Source organism: Lutra lutra, chromosome 4 (assembly GCF_902655055.1).
Source record: "Lutra lutra chromosome 4, mLutLut1.2, whole genome shotgun sequence".
NCBI lineage: Eukaryota > Metazoa > Chordata > Mammalia > Carnivora > Mustelidae > Lutra > Lutra lutra.
The window spans coordinates 140,464,818-140,480,335 of NC_062281.1; positions in this window are offsets into that span (position 1 = coordinate 140,464,818).

A 15,518-nucleotide genomic window follows, 5' to 3' on the forward strand; every position below is an offset into this window, starting at 1 on the left:
TGGAAGATATGTATTTTGCTCATCAAAATGATGTAGCCTGGAATAAAGACCATTCTCTAGACTCCACATGGCCTATATCATCTACCTCCAACTATTTCCAATAAAATTCCATATTTGTAAATAATCATTTTTAAAAGATTTTATGTATTTATTAGAGAGCAAGTGCACGGGGCTGGGGATGGGGAGAGGGAGAAGCAGGCTCTCCACTGAGAAGCTCCTTCATGGGATCCTGGGACCATGACCTGAGCCAAAGGCAGACACTTAACCAACTGAGCTATCCTAGGACTTGGTAAGGATGAAAAAGGGAAAAGACATTATTGAGAGACTAACAAAACCACAATACTATTTTAAGTATTTTATATATATTACCATCTTTAAAGGTACCTTGGATAATGTTAATTTTGGTCACTAGAATGTATTCTCCATTTTATAGTAATAAAAAAATTTAATGTGTTTAAATATGTGATTCTTTGAGTTGGTTCAGCACGAGTCACTCCCAGTGAGTGAACTTGTAAAATCAAAGTTAAGGATAAGACATTTATTCTAAGGGGATATTAAAAATTTCTCACAGTCCTATTCCAACTATTGCCTATTCCAACTATTTCAGTTTTGCAAGTCTTTATTGCTTCACTGCAAAATGAATTGTATATCAAAATGTGTCATTATTGGGCAACTTCTCAAATATTAACTGTAATTCTTTGCTGGTATCTAAATGCTTTGTTGCAAAGAAGACAAATGGTTGACCAAGTTCATTTATATAGTGTAAGAAAGTGGCATATGTGGCAAACACTATTAGTGCTAGTTGCTCACCAAATTATACATTCAATATCCCCAGCTCACAAAAAAAAAAAAAAAAAAAAAAAAAATCCTGGTTTTCCTTATAGCCTACAATATCCATGTTTTTTTTTAAAGATTTTATTTATTTATTTGACAGACAGAGATCACAAGCAGGCAGAGAGGCAGGCAGAGAGAGAGGAGGAAGTAGGCTCCCCGCTGAGCAGAGAGCCCGATGTGGGGCTCAATCCCAGGACCCTGGGATCACGACCTGAGCCAAAGGCAGACGCTTAACGACTGAGCCACCCAGGCGCCCCTACAGTATCCATGTTATATAGTAGTTCTGGTCAACTACTGGTCTATGGAAATCTTCTAGAAAGTTTTACAATTTTTTTAAAAATTTTGATTCATATACTTTTTTAGTCACAAGATTTTAAGTGAGGTATCCACCGTGGGCTCTTCATTACAATCACCCACTGCACAGGCTCATATCTGAGGAGAGCCACAGATCTTCTAACTCAAAGCAGGATGATGATCAGATCAAGAGCACTGCACTGCACAATTTCCATGGACACTGTAATCTATTCAAATAGTGTACTCTTTATCTCTGGAACAGGATAAGCAAATGCTGAACATAGGTAAATCAGATGGTATAGGAATTATTTCAGGCCATCCATGGACACAGAAAGGCTTCTGATTCATTTTCTAACACCAGCCTAGTGTTAATACAAGTTGAATCCCCAAAAGTCTTGAATCAATGTCTACAGATCCAGAGTAAATCCTAACCCATGATAACGGCACCTGTGTCTTCTGATGTCTTCTTCCCCAACCACACCCCCCACCTTACCTTCAGAAATTGTTTCGTTTGGGAAGTGATGTGAAAACCTCTGGGTAGGCTTTTGCTTTTCTTTTTTTTTTTTTTTTTTTTTTTTTTTTAAAGTACATCTTATTTTTATTTGTGTCTTTTTTTTTATTTTTTTTTTATTTTTTTTTTCAGCATAACAGTATTCATTATTTTTGCACCACACCCAGTGCTCCATGCAATCCGTGCCCTCTACAATACCCACCACCTGGTGCCCCCAACCTCCCACCCCCCACCCCTTCAAAATTCTCAGATCGTTTTTCAGAGTCCATAGTCTCTCATGGTTCACCTCCCCTTCCAATATGCTTTTCTGATAAAGGTACTCTTCTTTCCTCTTTCTTCTCCTTCTCTCTGGAACATTGATATAGACATTTCATTCTAAGATTATGAATATATTATTTATTTGATTTCATGAATTTTGTTTTGCCATATCAATAAAACCTAAGGCTAATGTTATTTATGTGTAGATATATACATATCAAGATTAGGGAGCCTTACCACCTGAGGAACTTACTAGGTTAGATAACTATCAATCCCTTCATTGCTAGATTAGTTTGTCTGTATTATACAGTGGATTCTATTGTCCATAATAATTCAGTATCTTCATCAGATCAATGTTTGGAGTAAGAAAACAAATTTAGTCACCAAGATCTGCTTTTGATAAACATAAAATACCTAATGGGAAATAATTTCTCCTTGATACAGAAATCTTCATGTCTTTAAACTCCAAAACCCCTCCAAGTTTGTTGTGCTAAATTGAGGAGTAGGAAATTCTCAAAATAAATGAAGCCAGAGTTGATAATACAGACATGATAGAGAAAGTTTTGTTTCAGAAGGTCAGACTGAAAATAAATTCAGCATCAAGTATATCATACTTGGTAGCTTTTGAAGAAGACTATATTTGAGGTCATGGAACCTATTGTTACAGAAGCAATACATCAATTAGAGTTTCTGCACTTAGCAAGTTCATGGTCAGAATGAGAGTAAATAGCAGAAAAATGTTAAATCCATCTCATCCCTGTTATCTCATGTCTACAAATTCAAATAGATTTAAATGATAATTTAAAGGGTATAATCTAACTTCCATCATGGTGGATGATATTAGGCAGTAAAGAATTTGATGGCTGAAAGGTGTACATCCTCTTTTATTTTATCCTTTGACCCCACATTGCCTAGACCTAAAAAGGGGATCCAAGCACCAGTAATATCAGATACCAGTACTCACTGGACTTAAGGAATCAGAGAAGTACACATGCCCAAGGTATCTAGTTTAGTCCCTGACCAACTAGAAGATTTGTGGAAAGAACTGAGGTTTCTTGTACAAATTATAAAGTCACATAACTTAGGACAGTAAAGATGGAATGAAATTTAGGGAACATCTAATTCAAACATCTCCTTTAATAGACCTAGAGACATGATGTGCCTTGCCCAGATTTACACAGCAATTTAGAGGACAATTTGGGCATAAAACTCCTGCTGAATGACTTCAAATGCAGATTCAGTTTACTCTCTCTTTTTTTTTTTTAACATTTTAACTATTTTTAATTGAGATATAATTCACATGTAACATTGTATTAATTTTAGATGTACAACGTAATGATTTGATATCTGTATATGTTATGAAATTATTACAACAGTTTAATTAACATGCATCACTATAAATAGTTATAATTTTGTTTTGTGATGAGAGTTTTAAGATCTACTCTCTTAGCAACTTCCAAATATATAATACAATATTGCTAACTATGGTCACCACAACATATATCTCCATAACTTATTTATCTAATAAACATAAGTCTGCACCTTTTAACCCCCTTCACCCATTTTGTTCCCCCTCATGACCCTCACTTTTGATAACCTGTCCTCTGTATTTATGAGTTCTTTTTCATTTTTTTAAATTTTTGATTACACATATAAGTGAGATCATATAGTACTTGTCTTTCTCTGCCTGACTTATTTCACTTAGCATAATGCTGTCAAGGTCTACTCATGTTGTTACAAATGACTGGATTACCTTTCTTATGTCTGAATAATACCCCTGTGTGTGTGTGTGTGTGTGTGTGTAGGCACACACACGTTCATGTATATGCATCACACTGTCTTTATTCATCCATCAGTGGACACTTAGGTGGTTTCCATATCTTGCCATTGTAAATAATGTTGCAATGAACATGGGGATCAATGTATATTTTTGAGATAGTGATTTAATTTTTCTCCAGATAAATACCCAGAAATGGAATTGTAGTCACTGTCTTTTATTACTAAGGCAGAGATCTCAGAAGGGAGCCACCATGAGCTCAGAAAGTTCCCTAGTAGAGCCCAGAGAGCACAGAAAGAGGTTGTGAAGGCATGCTGGGGTCACACTGGATAAGAAGTTCCAAGGCTCTAAAGAAAAATGCAATTAAACCCTAAAATTTAGTGGGAAACTGAAGCAAGTAAATCATTTATTCTTAACTCACAAAAGGAAAAAAAAAATTGACCTATGATTGCTATTTTCAAATAAAGTTTTTAAAAACATAAAAAGAGGCCAGTGACTATTTTCATTACCTTTTTTTAAAAAGATTTTACTGGGGCGCCTGGGTAGCTCAGTGGGTTAAGCCGCTGTCTTCGGCTCAGGTCATGATCTCAGAGTCCTGGGATCGAACCCTGCATCGGGCTCTCTGCTCAGCAGGGAGCCTGCTTCCTCCTCTCTCTCTGCCTGCCTCTCTGCCTGCTTGTGATCTCTCTCTGTCAAATAAATAAATAAAATCTTTAAAAAATAAATAAAAATGAAAAGATTTTATTTATTTATTTGACAGAGAGAGAGCACAAGTAAGTAGAGCAACAGGCAGAGGGAGAGAGAGTAGCAGGCTCTCTGCTGAGCAGGGAGCTGGATGCGGGGCTCAGTCCCAAGGCCTTGGAATCATGGCCTGAGCCAAAGACAGCCACTTAACCAACTGAGCCACCCAGGTGCCCCTCATTTTCATTTTTTAGAATGAAAGAGTCTATCACTTGATTGAAAAATACTTTTATTACATAATGACCTTGAAAAAAATTACAACTTAATATTATGCTTATTTGAAACTGAGCTTTTTGTACTGGATTTTCATAACCATGAACTATTTCTTTCACTTTTCTTAAAATTACCTAGCTTTAGGATCCGGAGTCAAGATGGCGGAGAAGTAGCAGGCTGAGACTACTTCGGGTAGCGGGAGATCAGCTAAATAGCTTATCTAAAGATTGCAAACACCGACAAATCTAATGGGAGATTGAAGAGAAGAAGAACAGCAATTCCAGAAACAGAAAATCAACCACTATCTGAAAGGTAGGACTGGCTGAGAAGTGAATCCAAAGCGACGGGAAGATAGACCACGGGCGGAGGGGCCGGATCCCGGCGAGCGGCGGAGCAACGGAGCAAAATCAGGACGTTTAAAAGTCTGTTCCGCTGAGGGACATCGCTCCAGAGGCTTAACTGGAAGCCCAGGCGGGGTCAGCGCGGCCTCAGGTCCCGCAGGGTCGCAGAAGGATCGGGGGTGTCTGAGTGTCGCAGAGCTTACCGGTATTAGAACGGGGAAGCCGGCTGCAGAGACAGAGCCGAGGAGTGACTCTCAGCTCGGGGTTGCCTTGAACCGGTCGCAGGCTCGGTCAGCTCGGAGCGCGGCCGGAGGCCAGGGTGACGGGAGTCACTGGGCGCTGTTCTCTGAGGGCGCACTGAGGAGTGGGGCCCCGGGCTCTCGGCTCCTCCGGGCCGGAGACCGGGAGGCAGCCATCTTCACTCCCGTCCTCTGGAACTCTACGGAAAGCGCTCAGGGAACAAAAGCTCCCGAAAGCAAACCCGAGCGGATTACTTGGCTACTCAGCGCAGCCCCGGGTAAGGGCGGTGCAACTCTGCCTGGGGCAAAGACGCTTGAGAATCACTACAACAGGCCCCTCCCCCAGAAGATCAATGGGAAACCCAGCCAGGACCAAGTTCACCTACTGAGGAATGCTGTTTCAAGACCAAGGAGAGCGGCAGAATTCCAGAGGAGAAGAAAGCAAAGCACGGAACTCATGGCTTTCTCCCCATGATTTTTTAGCCTTGCAGTTAATTTAATTTTTTTTTCTTTTTCAATTTTTTTTTCTTTTTCTCTTCTTCTGCTAAATTTTTTTAACTTTTACCGTTTTCTTTTTTAACGTTTTTTAAATAGTTTAATATATATATATTTTTTCCTCTTTTTATATTTTTTCTTTATCGGCTTTCTTTTTTTAAATAGTTTCTTTTTTTTTTTCTTTTTTGAACTCCTTTTTATCCCCTTTCTCCCCCCTCACGATTTGGGATCTCTTCTGATTTGGCTAAAGCATATTTTCCTGGGGTTGTTGCCACCCTTTTAGTATTTTACTTGCTCCTTCATAAACTCTTATCTGGACAAAATGACAAGGCGGAAAAATTCACAACAAAAAAAAGAACAAGAGGCAGTACCAAAGGCTAGGGACCTAATCAATACAGACATTGGTAATATGTCAGATATAGAGTTCAGAATGACGATTCTCAAGGTTCTAGCCGGGCTTGAAAAAGGCATGGAAGATATTAAAGCAACCCTCTCGGGAGATATAAAAGCCCTTTCTGGAGAAATAAAAGAACTAAAATCGAACCAAGTTGAAATCAAAAAAGCTATTAATGAGGTGCAATCAAAAATGGAGGCTCTCACTGCTAGGATAAATGAGGCAGAAGAAAGAATTAGCGACATAGAAGACCAAATGACAGAGAATAAAGAAGCTGAGCAAAAGAGGGACAAACAGCTACTGGACCACGAGGGGAGAATTCGAGAGATAAGTGACACCATAAGACGAAACAACATTAGAATAATTGGGATTCCAGAAGAAGAGGAAACAGAGAGGGGAGCAGAAGGTATGTTGGAGAGAATTATTGGAGAGAATTTCCCCAATATGGCAAAGGGAACAAGCATCAAAATTCAAGAGGTTCAGAGAACCCCCCTCAAAATCAATAAGAATAGGTCCACACCCCGTCACCTAATAGTAAAATTTACAAGTCTTAGTGACAAAGAAAAGATCCTGAAAGCAGCCCGGGAAAAGAAGTCTGTAACGTACAATGGTAAAAATATTAGATTGGCAAAGACCTGGCAGGCCAGAAAGAGCTGGCATGATATATTCAGAGTACTAAATGAGAAAAACATGCAGCCAAGAATACTATATCCAGCTAGGCTATCATTGAAAATAGAAGGAGAGATTAAAAGCTTCCAGGACAAACAAAAACTGAAAGAATTTGCAAATACCAAACCAGCTCTACAGGAAATATTGAAAGGGGTCCTCTAAGCAAAGAGAGACCCTAAAAGTAATAGATCAGAAAGAAACAGAGACAATATACAATAACAGTCACCTTACAGGCAATACAATGGCACTAAATTCATATCTCTCAATACTTACCCTGAATGTTAATGGGCTAAATGCCCCAATCAAAAGACACCAGGTATCAGAATGGATAAAAAAACAAAATCCATCTATATGTTGCCTACAAGAAACTCATCTTAAACCCGAAGACACCTCCAGGTTTAAAGTGAGGGGGTGGAAAAGAATTTACCATGCTAATGGACATCAGAAGAAAGCAGGAGTGGCAATCCTTATAGCAGATCAATTAGATTTTAAGCCAAAGACTATAATAAGAGATGAGGAAGGACACTATATCATACTCAAAGGAACTGTCCAACAAGAAGATCTAACAATTTTAAATATCTATGCCCCTAACGTGGGAGCAGCCAACTATATAAACCAATTAATAACAAAATCAAAGAAACACATCGACAAGAATACAATAATAGTAGGGGATTTTAACACTCCCCTCACTGAAATGGACAGATCATCCAAGCAAAAGATCAACAAGGAAATCAAGGCCTTAAATGACACACTGGACCAGATGGACATCACAGATATATTCAGAACATTTCATCCCAAAGCAACAGAATACACATTCTTCTCTAGTGCACATGGAACATTCTCCAGAATAGATCACATTCTTGGTCCTAAATCAAGTCTCAACCGGTATCAAAAGATTGGGATCATTCCCTGCATATTTTCAGACCACAATGCTCTAAAGCTAGAACTCAATAACAAGAGGAAATTTGGAAAGAACCCAAATACATGGAGACTAAACAGCATCCTTCTAAAGAATGAATGGGTCAACCAGGAAATTAAAGAAGAATTGAAAAAATTCATGGAAACAAATGATAATGAAAACACAACGGTTCAGAATCTGTGGGACACAACAAAGGCAGTCCTGAGAGGAAAATATATAGCGGTACAAGCCTTTCTCAAGAAACAAGAAAGGTCTCAGGTACACAACCTAACCCTACACCTAAAGGAGCTGGAGAAAGAACAAGAAACCCTAAACTCAGCAGGAGAAGAGAAATCATAAATATTAGAGCAGAAATCAATGACATAGAAACCAAAAAAAACAATAGAACAAATCAACGAAACTAGGAGCTGGTTCTTTGAAAGAATTAATAAGATTGATAAACCCCTGGCCAGACTTATCAAAAAGAAAAGAGAAAGGACCCAAATAAATAAAATCATGAATGAAAGAGGAGAGATCACAACGAACACCAAAGAAATACAGACAATTATAAGAACATACTATGAGCAACTCTATGCCAACAAATTTGACAATCTGGAAGAAATGGATGCATTCCTAGAGACATATAAACTACCACAATTGAACCAGGAAGAAATAGAAAGCCTGAACAGACCCATAAGCAGTAAGGAGATTGAAACAGTCATCAAAAATCTCCAAACAAACAAAAGCCCAGGGCCAGACGGCTTCCCGGGGGAATTCTACCAAATATTTAAAGAAGAACTAATTCCTATTCTCCTGAAACTGTTCCAAAAAATAGAAATAGAAGGAAAACTTCCAAACTCATTTTATGAGGCCAGCATCACCTTGATCCCAAATCCAGACAAGGATCCCAACAAAAAAGAGAACTATAGACCAATATCCTTGATGAACACAGATGCAAAAATTCTCGCCAAAATACTAGCCAATAGGATTCAACAGTACATTAAAAGGATTATTCACCACGACCAAGTGGGATTTATTCCAGGGCTGCAAGGTTGGTTCAACATCCGCAAATCAATCAATGTGATACAACACATTAATAAAAGAAAGAACAAAAACCATATGATACTCTCCATAGATGCTGAAAAAGCATTTGACAAAGTACAGCATCCCTTCCTGATCAAAACTCTTCAAAGTGTAGGGATAGATGGCACATACCTAAATATTATCAAAGCCATCTATGAAAAACCCACCGCAAATATCATTCTCAATGGAGAAAAACTGAAAGCTTTTCCGCTAAGGTCAGGAACACGGCAGGGATGTCCGTTATCACCACTGCTATTCAACATAGTACTAGAAGTCCTAGCCTCAGCAATCAGACAACAAAAGGAAATTAAAGGCATCCGAATCGGCAAAGAAGAAGTCAAACTATCACTCTTTGCAGATGATATGATACTATATGTGGAAAACCCAAAAGACTCCACTCCAAAACTGCTAGAACTTGTACAGGAATTCAGTAAAGTGTCAGGATATAAAATCAATGCACAGAAATCAGTTGCATTTCTCTACACCAACAACAAGACAGAAGAAAGAGAAATTAAGGAGTCCATCCCATTTACAATTGCACCCAAAACTATAAGATACCTAGGAATAAACCTAACCAAAGAGACTAAGAATCTCTACACAGAAAACTATAAAGTACTCATGAAAGAAATTGAGGAAGACACAAAGAAATGGAAAAATGTTCCATGCTCCTGGATTGGAAGAATAAATATTGTGAAAATGTCTATGCTACCTAAAGCAATCTACACATTTAATGCAATTCCTATCAAAGTACCACCCATTTTCTTCAAAGAAATGGAACAAATAATCCTAAAATCTATATGGAACCAGAAAAGACCTCGAATAGCCAAAGGAATATTGAAAAAGAAAGCCAAAGTTGGTGGCATCACAATTCCAGACTTCAAGCTCTATTACAAAGCTGTCATCATCAAGACAGCATGGTACTGGCACAAAAACAGACACATAGATCAATGGAACAGAATAGAGAGCCCAGAAATAGACCCTCAACTCTATGGGCAACTCATCTTCGACAAAGCAGGAAAGAATGTCCAATGGAAAAAAGACAGCCTCTTCAATAAATGGTGTTGGGAAAATTGGACCGCCACATGCAGAAAAATGAAATTGGATCATTTCCTTACACCACACACGAAAATAGACTCAAAATGGATGAAGGATCTCAATGTGAGAAAGGAATCCATCAAAATCCTTGAGGAGAACACAGGCAGCAACCTCTTCGACCTCAGCCGCAGCAACATCTTCCTAGGAACATCCCCAAAGGCAAGGGAAGCAAGGGCAAAAATGAACTATTGGGATTTTATCAAGATCAAAAGCTTTTGCACAGCAAAGGAAACAGTGAACAAAACCAAAAGACAGCTGACAGAATGGGAGAAGATATTTGCAAATGACATATCAGATAAAGGGCTAGTGTCCAAAATCTATAAAGAACTTGGCAAACTCAACACCCAAAGAACAAATAATCCAATCAAGAAATGGGCAGACGACATGAACAGACATTTCTGCAAAGAAGACATCCAGATGGCCAACAGACACATGAAAAAGTGCTCCATATCACTCGGCATCAGGGAAATACAAATCAAAACCACCATGAGATATCACCTCACACCAGTCAGAATGGCTAAAATTAACAAGTCAGGAAATGACAGATGCTGGCGAGGATGCGGAGAAAGGGGAACCCTCCTACACTGTTGGTGGGAATGCAAGCTGGTGCAACCACTCTGGAAAACAGCATGGAGGTTCCTCAAAATGTTGAAAATAGAACTACCCTAGGACCCAGCAATTGCACTGCTGGGTATTTACCCTAAAGATACAAACGTAGTGATCCGAAGGGGCACGTGCACCCGAATGTTTATAGCAGCAATGTCTACAATAGCCAAACTATGGAAAGAACCTAGATGTCCATCTACAGACAAATGGATAAAGAAGATGTGGTATATATACACAATGGAATACTATGCAGCCATCAAAAGAAATGAAATCTTGCCATTTGCGACGACGTGGATGGAACTAGAGGGTATCATGCTTAGCGAAATCAGTCAATCGGAGAAAGACAACTATCATCTGATCTCCCTGATATGAGGGAGAGGAGATGCAACATGGGGGGTTGAGGGGGTAGGAGAAGAGTAAATGAAACAAGATGGGATTGGGAGGGAGACAAACCATAAGTGACTCTTAATCTCACAAAACAAACTGAGGGTTGATGGGGGGAGGGGGTTGGGAGAGGGGGGTGGGGTTATGGATATTGGGGAGGGTATGTGCTAAGGTGAGTGCTGTGAAGTGTGTAAACCTGGCGATTCGCAGACCTGTACCCCTGGGGATAAAAATATATGTTTATAAAGCTATAAAAAAAAAGAAAAAGAAAAAGAAAAAAGAAAGGATGAATACCCAAGTTTTGTAGCAACATGGATGGGACTAGAAGAGATTATGCTGAGTGAAATAAGTCAAACAGAGAGAGTGTATTATCATATGGTTTCACTTATTTGTGGAGCATAACAAATAGCATGGAGGACAAGGGGAGATGGAGAGGAGAAGGGAGTTGAGGGAAATTGGAAGGGGAGGTGAACCATGAGAGACTATGGACTCTGAAAAACGATCTGAGAATTTTGAAGGGGTGGGGGGTGGGAGGTTGGGGGCACTAGGTGGTGGGTATTGTAGAGGGCACGGATTGCATGGAGCACTGGGTGTGGTGCAAAAATAATGAATACTGTTATGCTGAAAAAATAAAAATTAATTTAAAAAAAATTACCTAGCTTTAGACAACTGCATGTAATAATCCTCTATTTCACAATGAAGAATTATTGATATATAATAGTGTCGAATTAGACAAATGTTATGTTTTAAGATTTTTTAGCGCATATTTGTCTTTTAGAAAATTACCTATAAATGAATATGTGAACTTCTTGCAGAGAATTGCACTGGAATGATTATCACCATTTAAAAACTCCTTAAAGCTAGAAAGAACTGAAGACATCATCATGTCCAGTCTCCATCTCCCTAACTTCAGCAAGTTAAAAATTAGTAGCACCAATTTATACTAACCAACTTATTTACTTCTCTTTACTAGGCTCTAAACCTATTGTACTGTTTGTGCATTTTATATGAAGACTCAAGAGAGAAACCTCCCTTTTGGTCTCAGTATCAGAAATAGCTGTATTGCTCTCTAGCAACTCATTTGTTTGGAGACCAGTAATACCTTTTCCCTCATTTCATGTTTTGAACTTTTGTAAGTAATTCCACCTGTAACTTTCATTTATGCACTCAATCACCTATTGTAGTTCCATTATATACTAAGCACACTCTTAAGCATCTCAGACACAGATATAAGCAAGGTCTTTGCCCTTACGGTCTCAAAATCAAATGAGGAGGACAAACCAGCAAATAACAGAAAATCCCTTTGCTTTATAAAATGGAAATGCCAGAGTAGATTGCTGTGGGAACCCTTGGGAAAAGCATCTAATTAAATCATAGGCATGAGGAAAGGCATTTCAGGGAAGGGACATCTACACTGAATTCTGAAGGGTGAAAAGAAGTTCATTGTTTGAATTTTGAGGCCAAGTGTGGACATAAAGAGAATAAAACTTTTTACCAGAAAGAGAAGATGGAAAGCACCAAGTCCCAAAGGAAGGCAACAGCATGGAATGTGGCTAGAGCAGAAAATGTAGGGGGCAGGATGGTTAGGGGGTTAGTTGGACAGGGATGGAAAGACCAGTTCCTAAAGGACTTCATGTGTCTGACCAAGGATGTTGTGTGCTAAAGAGAGGGCATTGGTGAACAACTGAAGAGTTTCAAACAGGGAAAAGACACTACTTGCATTTTTGGAAGATTGCTCTGGTTTGGAAATTGGGTAGGGTAGAAAACTGGAGATTAAGCCCCAAATGCTAAAAACAAATTAGGAGATGAAATTAATTTTCAAGCCAAAAATGAAATCTTAACAATAGGATGACAATAAGAGGAATTAAAGAGGTAGAATCTATAATGATTTAGTGAGTGATTGGATTAGAATTGGGCATAGGAGGGTGCCCCTGGTTGGCTTAGTCCGTTAAGGGTCTGCCTTTGGCTCAGGTCATGATCCCAGGGTCCTGGGATTGAGCCCTGCATTGAGATCAACAGGGAGTATGCTTCTCCCTATCCCTCTGCCCCTTCCTCTGCTGGTACTCAATCTCTCTCTCACAAATAAATGAAAATTAAAAAAAAAAAAGGATTGGGCATATGAATATGATATTCTATCACCCTATGAAAGGATAAGCAAGCCTGGCCTTACAGTTTCTTTTCTGTTTGTAAAACTTACCTCCTATTACAAAAGGATTAAACTAAGTCTTGCGTGATTATCCAGAGTATCTAGGTGTCTGTACAAAGCCATTTTAGTTATTTTCAAAAGACTCACTGACCCGAATAAAATATCTGTGCACTTAAGCCTGAAATTCTACAATTAGAGTACATGCCTTTTGTTTAAACTAGACACTTTGCTTATAAAACATCTTATAAATCATTTAACCCTCAAAGTAGATGAGTTTATTATCCATTTTCCTGAGGAAATTAGGAGATTAGAATGAGCACATGAGAGAATTTGAAGCTTAAGAGCAATGGAAGTGGGGTTGGAAAGGAAGAATATGACCATCAAGGAGAGGCTAAGTAGACAGAAAGAAATAAACAGAAGGTGTACTCTCCTAGCCAGTCTCCTTTCTCCTGACCTTGCCCTTTTTCACACTGTGGATTAATAGCAAATATAAGCATCATGTTTAACCATAAATCAGATACTATTATTCCTTCCCTCAAAACACTTACCTGGCTTTTCATTTCACTCTAACTAAAAGCCAAAGTCCTCATAGTGGCCTCTAAGGCCCTATAGATTTGGTTCCTTCCCTTGGTGTGTTCCACCCCACCCTACTCCATTATTTTTCTGCTTGCTTATAAGCTGGCTTTCTTGTTGTTCCATAAACACCCCAGTATATTCCTGCACTAGGACATTTGTTCTTTCTGTTTCCTGTGTTGTAATGATCTATCCCCAGAAAACCAATTGCTTGCTTCTTCATTTAATTAGGGTCTTAACCTATATTTCCTGTTTTCATTGAGACCTTCTCTGATCATCTTATTTAAAATCTGACCCTTCCCCTATACTCCTGCCTACTTATTTTCTTTCATAATACTTACCATCTAATACTATCCATGCTACTCACATACTTGTTTTTTATTGTCTGACACCCTCATTGAAATGTAATCTTGCTGCATCCTCAGATGTATACCACCACCTGGCACATAATAAAGGTCAACAAGTATATGCTGAATTGAATTTCACTTCACCATAGGCCAGCCCTGTGGGTCAGGGAGTATTTGCAGACAGAGAAATAGAATATCACCAAGTAAATCAGTAATAGATTTGGGATAAGGACACAATCCATTCTTGGTCCATGACTTTTACCTCTACATAAGTTCTGCTGTCGTTGTCATTCTTTCCTCCATTGTACTCATACTTCAAATAAAATTCTGATTAGAGCAGTTCGCTTGGGGAATCCAAGACATGATTCTTTTCATCTCAGTATAAGGCAGATTTCCAAAACATTGCTCCAAAAATACCAACTTTTTCTTTGACACCTTTGGCTCAGATTTTCTGTGCTGGCCACACCAATCATGCTCATGCTCAGTTGACTTCCCAAGAGCTGAGAAGAGTCTTGCCAAGGGACTGACATGAGATGGGATCTGCCAGATCTGTTCTGCCTTTAATTCTAGGAATGATACCTACCACTGACCAAGCCTTTGAGTTAGGATTTAAAAATGGTTCCCTGTATTTGGTTTCTTCTGCCATCTCTAACCATGGGAAAGATTACATGACAATGAACACCAGTGATCTAAAAATTAAAATCGGGACATCTTGCCACACCTATATTCCAGTTTGGATCCTGAGACCACAAGGTCATGTTAGCCCACACTTCACATTCCTTTCCCCTCATTACCAACTCCACCACAGACTTCATATCTTCTGCTCAAATGCCTCTTTACAGGGAAACTTAGCTAATTACCCTTCTCCCCACCACTGTTTTGTTATATACTTTCTCTCTGCTTTTTTTTTTGTTGTTGTTAGCACTTCCCACAATTTAGTACACATACACACATATACATATATGTTTGTTCACTTGTTTATTATTTGCTTCACTACTAAGATGTATTTTCCATGAAGGCCAAAGTACCTAGACTATTGTGTGATATATTTTTTGTCTCCCTCCAGATTGTGTCCACCTTATGGAAAATAACTATTCTTATTTATCTTTGGGTCCCCTTCAACTTCCTTTTATCCTTAGAATCCATGAAAGGAGATGACTTAACAATTTTTAGTATATATCATGTACTAAATATTGCAGAAGACAATTTCATATCTAAATTCATTTAAAATTCCTAGCTACCTTATAATTTATCACTATCTTTATCATCATTAGTTAAATATTGACATTTCTATTTCACAGATATGATGAGAATCAAAAAGAAAACTCTTGTCCAGAGTAGCAGTAAAGCCAAATTTTATATTTGGTTCCCAATTCTCAGATGATGGTTATGATGATGATGATGATGAGATCATGGGCCTAATATATTATATTTCTTGAGTATTTTACATATGTTGGACTCTTTGATAGACATTTTACAAACACTATCTCAGGTAGTACTAATAATAACAGCAACACCTTATGCTTACATAATACTAGTTCTACACAGTCTATATTATTAACTAATTTAATTCTCATAAAGTTCCTATGAAGCTGTAACAAAAATTGTCTGCTGATCACA